General features: G+C 35.0%; 1 protein-coding gene across 4 annotated transcripts in view; it reads left to right on the top strand.

The window, feature by feature from the left end:
* The window catches only part of LOC105291289 (Golgi apparatus membrane protein TVP23 homolog B), a 24,358-nt gene extending 22,108 nt beyond the window's left edge, over nt 1-2,250 (top strand). For 3 of the 4 annotated variants that reach the window (XM_011358986.2, XM_023529959.1, XM_023529960.1), the window contains one exon: nt 1,282-2,250. The gene's annotated coding sequence lies outside the window, so the exon portion shown is untranslated. Of the gene's footprint in view, nt 1-18 lie in introns of all 4 variants that reach the window. The other variant, XM_023529958.1, reaches the window with a different exon arrangement.
* Nucleotides 2,251-7,784: the final 5,534 nt, after the last annotated feature.

The following is a 7,784-nucleotide window of genomic DNA, read 5'->3' as shown; positions in this document are numbered from 1 at the left end:
ACAAGCCATGTATTTAAGGTTCAGTTAATATAAATGGATTTTGATAGTTTATGTTTAGAGGATACCTAGAGATTGCTGCTGTTCTAATTATTTTTTTAGAAAGGGTAGCCAGATTTTGCTTTGGAACTTCCAGAAAGAGCTTCAGTGGTCCTTGGTCTAATGAAATATATCTTTTATCATAAAAAGAGTATTATTCTTATGTCACAATGAGAATAATCATTTAAATACTTGGCATAATAAATGCCTAAAAGACATTTATTTATGAATCTATTTTTTTCTCTTGCTATAATGGGGATATTATAAATCATGCATTTGTATTAATAGTATTTCTTAAAAAGCGATATGGTCTACAAACTATTATAGACATCTGTTCATTCTGCTGTAGGTGTACCATAAGGTTTGTTGGAATCTTAATCAACAGATTATTTTGTGAATGTATTTATACATTGTTAAAATTTTTTAAAAATGTTTTGTTTACTTGATTGTCTTTATTGGAGGGATAGCTTTGAAGGTTCATAACTTTATATTTGTATAAAACTTTACTTACAAAGCATTTTGACATGTGTAGTCTCATTTGATCCTCACGACAAACCTGTTTTGTGTGACACCTGTTTACAGATGATGAAATGGAACTTCAGGTTATTGAGCGACTTGCCCAAAGAAACAGATTATAGGAAGACCCATCAGGATGTATTACTGTTTTTAGAAGAAATATTTGTCTCTAATGTCTTCCTTTATTAAGAATCATTAATTTATTAAGTCATTAATTTATTAAATGCTTGGTTGCCATTTTACTTATGCTTATCCGGTGAGGAAAACTGATGTTACATGAAGACATTATTTAATTTGAAAGATTTAACCTAAATCTTTAGAGTTGAGAGTCTAACAGGGAACACATTGGTTATAGGTTTTGATGTAACTGTGTTGTTATTTGAACCTGCAATCCTAAAAACCAAATATGAATTGAATTTTAGAATATGCATGTGACAGGATTTACCACTTATCTTCCAATATCCGTTTTTCTCTTCTATGTGTTTCCCACTTATTAGCTGGGACATGGAACAAAGACAGCTTTTCCCAGATTTTCTTGCTGTGGCTTAGTGGGATCATGTGACTGAGTTCTGGCCAATGGGTACACTTTCAGTATGCCTAAAAGGATGGACATACCCATCCTATCCCCCTTTTTCCTTCCTGCTAGCTAAAATATGGACATAGATGGGCTTGAACCAGCCATCTTGGAATGGGGTAGAAGCCTCATTTTGTGAATAGCAGAGAAATAAGGTAGAGATTACTGAGTCACCTCTGATGGGAATAGCAGCCCTGAACTGCCTATCTGAATTTTTAAGTGAGAAACTTCTATCTTGTTTAAGTGTTACTGTTTTGGCTTTTCTGTTTCTATAGCCTAACTGAATTCTTATCAATACAGTATATTTGTAATATCCCCCATAATTATTTCCATTAGTGTAGTATTTAAGATATAATAATTCAGTAATTCAGTAATACATATTCAGCTGTGCTAACTTTTGCCGTAGTGCAGTGATTTTCATACTAGAGGAACTTTTTTTTCTACGTCTTCTGTCAAAACTTAATATCTATAATAAAGCAGAGCTGCTCTAGTGGAAACAGGATTGGAGGATCTGGAATCACCTTCTCAGCCCTAACTACCCATTTTCAAGGAGACTGCTGAGCCTCCTTGTAAACCACTGGTAGGAAAAGTGAAACCAAAATCTATCTTGGTTTTGAAGAATGCAGTCTTGTATTGTATGTTAAAAACACTTTTCAATTAAAAATAAAATCAAAATGTCTAATTCTTGAGGGGAGCAGGAAGCACTCCTTAAACCTTTGTATTCTAAAGAAGAAAGGAAGAAGCATATTTCCGTTAAGTTATAATTTGGTGCCAAGAAAAAAATATATAATTTTCCCCCACTATGATTAATATAAAAAAATAAATAAATAAAGCACTCATAGTCAGCAAATCATGGTCAGAAATCCATTCTCGATTCTGCCTAGAAGCAAACATTTTCAACTGCTTAGTTTTTGTATTTTGGGGTATTTACTTTCATACGTCTAAATAATATGCTTAATTGTGCTTACAGTTGACTTATCAACTTTATAATTAGCTGTTGACTTCCTGCTATGAAAAATGAAGGTTTAACTCAACCCCTTCTCCCCACATATAGTTTGAACACTGTTTTTTGTCAAATGGGTTGTAATGTTAAAGGCTTAACATAAACCTCCATTTTTAAATCAGTTATCTGTTGTGATTGTGAATTTTCTCTGTTAGTAATTTGTTCAACTAAGTACCAGAAAATCCTGCAAATAATAGTGGCTTAAACAAAAAAAGAGTTTGTGTGTTTTTCTACAAATGAAGTCTGAAATTAGGCAATTGCTGGTGTTGATGCAGTTACTAAACAATTCTTTAGAAAGCTGGTTTTTGTCCCTATGCTCATTGCCTCAGGGTTACAAGATGACTGTCACGGCTGAAGATGACTCATTTATTTTTTAAATTAATTGGGGTGACTTTGGTTAATAAAATGTTATAGGTTTCAAGTGTACATTTTTATAATACATCACCTTTATTTTGCATTGTGTGTTCAGTCAAAGTCAGATCTCCTTCTGTCACCATATATTTGACCCTGACCCCCTTTAGCCTTTTTTACCTCCCTCCTCCCCCCTTTCCCTCTGGTAACTACTATCCTGTTACAATCTATTTTTAAGGAAGGAAGAAGAAAGGAGGCTCTGGTTGCATCTGTTCCCTTGTATCAGAAAAGCAAAAGCATCTCAGAAATCACAGGAAACTTATGCTTCTGCTGCTATTTCATTAGCCGAAATGGTGTCACCCAGGGGTAAGGAAGTCTGAGAAAGCAGGTTATTAAGGTAGGCACATTGCTGTCTTGAATAAAAGAGATTTTGTTAGTAGAGAAAAAAGGACATCGGGTAGGCATCTAGCATACTTCTTGTGGGGGCTTTCTGTAGAGGACACCAGCTGCTGTGGTGGCTAATGCTCTTGGCATAATTTCTATAGTAAATAAAATAGCGTTTGATCTAGATAGCTTTTTAAAAGTCCACTTTTGATGCAAAGCCATTAGAGTACAACTTGGTAAGGTAGTTATGTGAGGGCATAGGCTGATATACTCTTACATTTGTATCCTTACTTTAATGTGATTTGGGGGTGGGATTTAGAATATTCAGAGCAGCGGTTCTCATGGAGATGGCACCAAGGGAGGGTGCTTTTGTAATTTGGAGAAGGATCGGTTAACACAATAATTGATTATTTTAGTGGATGAAGCCTAGGGATGCCAGGCACTTGTAGAGCATAGGGCAGGACCAAAAATGGTCTTGCATCATGAATAGTTATGTACATGAAAATCCTGTTTATAATGAGAAAGGAAAAGCAACCCCTGACAGCCATTAGCTGGAAGCTGACCTGACCATAATAGCTAGGCTGTGGTGTTTTCCTGTTGGACATAAACAATTTTATGCAACAGCAACATCTGACAAGGCCACTCTGAACATGAGCGAGCAAGACAAAAATAAGGAAACTGTGTGATCATGATAGAGCATAGAAACAAGAATACTGTGCAAACCACAAAATATGACCAAACATCCCCCTCCTGACTTACATGAGTGACCGCTCCTGCTTTACTATATACAGCTTTAGACCATTCTGATCTTCTTACCTTTTAGATTAAAATTAAAATATTCATTCATAGACTTGCTTTACTTTCTGAAAGCACCCAATCCAGAGTAAAATTATGGTTCATAGAACCCTTCTTGAAATCATCTAACAGGCCCAAATCCTATAATAAGCCCTTTGTAGCACCTTTATACTGAAATACTCCGTGGTGTGTGATATCCCTTGTGCAAAAAGTGCTGATAAACTCAACTTTGTTTAACCATGTGTCTGTTCCTCATGGTCTCTACCTGGTGAGCATTGACAATAATTATCTGAGCCTGGACTATTAGTCTCATTTTACATTTAAAAACTTCATTTTACACTTATTTTTGTTGTTGCAGATTTGCAATACTTATTGAAATATGCAACTGTCATGTGAAGGGAGGTTGTACTCTTTGTTCAGTAATTTACCAAGAGTATTTCACCATTTTGAAAGCTGTCCCTACTGGCAAAATTGCTCATGGCATTTGAGTTGAAAGTCAAAACTGCTGTAGTTGCATTAGTCTGCATTTGTAATGGCTACATTCCTGATAATTATATATGTACATATGCAAGCATCTGATTACTGTGTTTTCAGTAGTTGTGGCCATTTACGTTTATGTTGAATTACATATTTCCATAAGTTGTTTCCTTTTATTTTTCCTTTATATTATAGTTAGACATCATATCGATTTAAAAAATGCCTGAGATAAGTTGTATTGTCTATCCATCTATAATTTTTTTAGAATAATAAAAAGTGTTTAAGAATATTTGTAATAAAAAGTGGCTGTGGGTCTGAAGGTGCCAGAAGTACTGGTCTGCAGTTATTGGTGGGCATTCTGTCCCTTAGACCCTCGTCGCTCAAGTGGAGTTAGAAAGCTGGTAGATTTGAGTTTGTACTCTGGTGTTCTAATATTTTGTGCTCTTACTGAGAGTGGTGGATTCCATAGACTTTGGGAACTAGTGCCGACATTCTGCTACGAAATTTGAGAAGCCAAACAATTTTCTCATTTGGACAGTATGTCATAGGTGGAATGTCTGATATTTTAAGTGAATTCAGTATATGCTGCTTGCATTAATTTAAGAGAAACCCTTTGTATCTTACTTTCTACTTAAAGAAATCCTGGAGAAACATTTCAAGAATGGTAGAGTAAGGATCTCCAAAGATCTGATCCTCCATAAAAGCAATGAGAACACTGGCAGAAATTGTCAGAGTCAACTTTTTCAAACTAGAAATTAACCAAAGGATTGCAACAATCTGAGGAATATGTATTTGAGGAAAATGGTTGAATCTCTGTAAGAACAATAAGCTTTGTGGTGTTTTAACTTGTCCTGATCCCATCCCCATCTCCCCAGCTCTGTGGAAGCCTTGAAAACCGGGAGCCTTAAAGCACAGTACCTGTGAAAACCAGCAGCCTAGCAGCTACTGGAATAGTTTGGAATTCCCCCAGATATATTTGGAGTTATACAAGAAGCCCCATACCCAGAGAGTAGACAGTATTTGATTTTTCTGGCAGCTCCCTAGCAAAGTCCCAATCATAGGGCTTATCTTTATTAAACCTGACTCAGTGAAAAAAAGCACTATCCTCAGGTTGTTTGTTGGAAACAATCAGTGTCAATTGTTTAAATAGCACAGCTCTCTGAGATGGTGATACTGGTTGGGGTAAACAAGATATTGGTCAAAAAACTTAAAAATATGGGAAGTGTGATATCCATAGGAGGCTTTAAAAGCCCCAACATATTCCTGGGAATGTAGAAAGCCACATGCATGTGTGGGGATGCTTGCCCAGGAAAAGACCTGAAAAGGCCCTAATCTCTCAGCTCTGGATGATCTTGAGGTTCTACATAAACAGGAAATAAAGCTTAGGTAGAGTCGTAAACTGCTGGTCTTGAAGATGTGCCCCAATCACATGAGCCCTTCAGCAAAGGGTGGGAGACATACGGTTTCAGGCACTTAAGGAAATCCCTATATAATTATTAGCTGAAGTCTGAGCTAATTGAGTAGAGATTTAAGTGACTACACATGACAAAGGATAGCCTTTACAAAATTAGTACAGGAAAGTCACTAAAATATATATGTACAATATATTTGCAGCAACAACAAACCTTAAAGGGAGAGGGCAACAAAGTTGTTTGCCAGAGTTGCCACCTTGTATTTTTAAATCGTCCAGTTTTCAACAAAAAATTAGACAATGAAAGAAACAAAGTACGACTCATGCAGAGGGAAAAAAAGTCAACAGAAATGATCCTTGATGAAGCCTCAGTCATTTAGAAATTTAGCCTTTAAAGTCAACTCTTAAATATATTCAAAGAGACTAAGGAAACCATGGACAAAGAACTAAAAGAAATTAGGAAAATGATTTATGAACAAAATGAGTAAAGAGATAAAAATTACAGAAAGGAGCCAAATAGAAATTTTGGAACACAATAATTGACATGAAAACATTACTAGAGGAGTTCCACAGATTTGAGCAGTCAAATGAGAGTCAGAAAACTTGAAAATAGGAAAATTTGTAATTATCCAGTTTGGGGAGCAGAAAGATAAAAGAATAAAGAAGAATGAACAGAGCCTATGGGACCTGTGAGACACCACCAAGCGTGCCAACATATACACATTAAGGGGGTCCCAGAAGGAGAAGGGAGGAAAGATCAGAATATTTGAAGAATTAATGGCTAGAAACCTCTCAAATTTGATAAAAGACTTGAAGAAAGAACAATTTACACACCCAAGAAACAATAAATTCTAACTAGGATAAACTCAAAGAGATCCACATGTAAACATATAGTCAAACTGTCAAAAGCCAATGACAGAGAATGCTGAAAGCAATAAGAGAATATAACCCATCACATATGAAGGATACTCAATAAGATTAAAAGCTTGCTTTTCATCAGGAACCATGTAGTCAGAAATCTGTAAGATGACTTATTATATATAGACTTTAAGACAAACTGTTAAAAGGGATAAGGATATTACATATTGATTAAATGGTCAACCCATCAGGAAGACTTAACAATTATAAACATATTTTTACTTGACAAAAGAGCCCCAAAGTACATGAAACAAAAGCTGAGAGAATTGAAGGGAGAAATAGACCATCAATTATTACTAAATGATTCACTATTATTTTTTAGTGATTAAGTGAGATAATTATGTAAAATATTCAGCATAATCCTAGGCACATGGTAATTAGAAAGAAAAACTTATTTAGAAAAACTTAGTTGCTCTTCTAGTGAAGGGTAATGTGGTCAGGAAATCTAACAATAATAGTTGGAGACTTCAATATCTCACTTTTAATAATGGGTAGCCAAACTAGGCAGAACAACAAGGAAATAGAGGATTCAGTACAACTATAAACCAACAGATCTAATAGACATCTATTAAGTACTCCACCCAATAACAGCAGAATACGTGTTTTATTCAAGTTCATATGGAATATTCTTAAGGATAGACTATATGTTAGGCCATAAAAGTCTTCAATAAATATAAAAAAGATTAAAAATATACAAAGTATGTTCTCTGACCATGGAATTAAATTAAAAGTCAACAACATAAGGAAATTTGAGAAAGTAACAAATATGTGGAAAGTAACACATTAAAATAACCAAGAGTCAAGGAAGAAATCACAAAGAAAATTAGAAAAAACTTTGAGAGTCATGAAAATGAAACCACGAAATACCAACACTTATGGGTGGTTAACAGCGGTTAGAGGGAAATTTATAACAAACCTCTATTAAAAAATGGAACTCTCATTTATTGCTCATGGGAATGCAACATGGTACAGCTATGTTGGAAGACGGTTTGGTGGGTTCTTAACAGAACTAACATGCTCTTACCATATAATCTAACAGTTGTGCTCCTTGTTACTTATTTAAGTGAAATGAAACTTATGTCTACACAAAAACTTGCGCATGCATGTTTACAGCAGCTTTATTAATATTTATCAAACTGGAAGCAACCAAGATGTCTTTTAGTAGGTGAATGAATAAACTGTGGTACACCCAGAATAAGGATTATTATTTAGCACTAAAAAGAAATGAGCTATCAAGCCATTAAAAAAAGATGGAAGAACCTTAAATGCATATTACTAAGTGAAAGAAGCCAGTCTGAAGAGGATACATATTGTATAAT

The sequence above is a fragment of the Pteropus vampyrus genome, unplaced genomic scaffold (genome assembly GCF_000151845.1).
Source record: "Pteropus vampyrus isolate Shadow unplaced genomic scaffold, Pvam_2.0 Scaffold44, whole genome shotgun sequence".
In the NCBI taxonomy this organism is placed as follows: domain Eukaryota; kingdom Metazoa; phylum Chordata; class Mammalia; order Chiroptera; family Pteropodidae; genus Pteropus; species Pteropus vampyrus.
The sequence above is the reverse complement of the archived record's forward strand: the minus strand, read 5'-3'. Positions and strand labels throughout refer to the sequence as shown.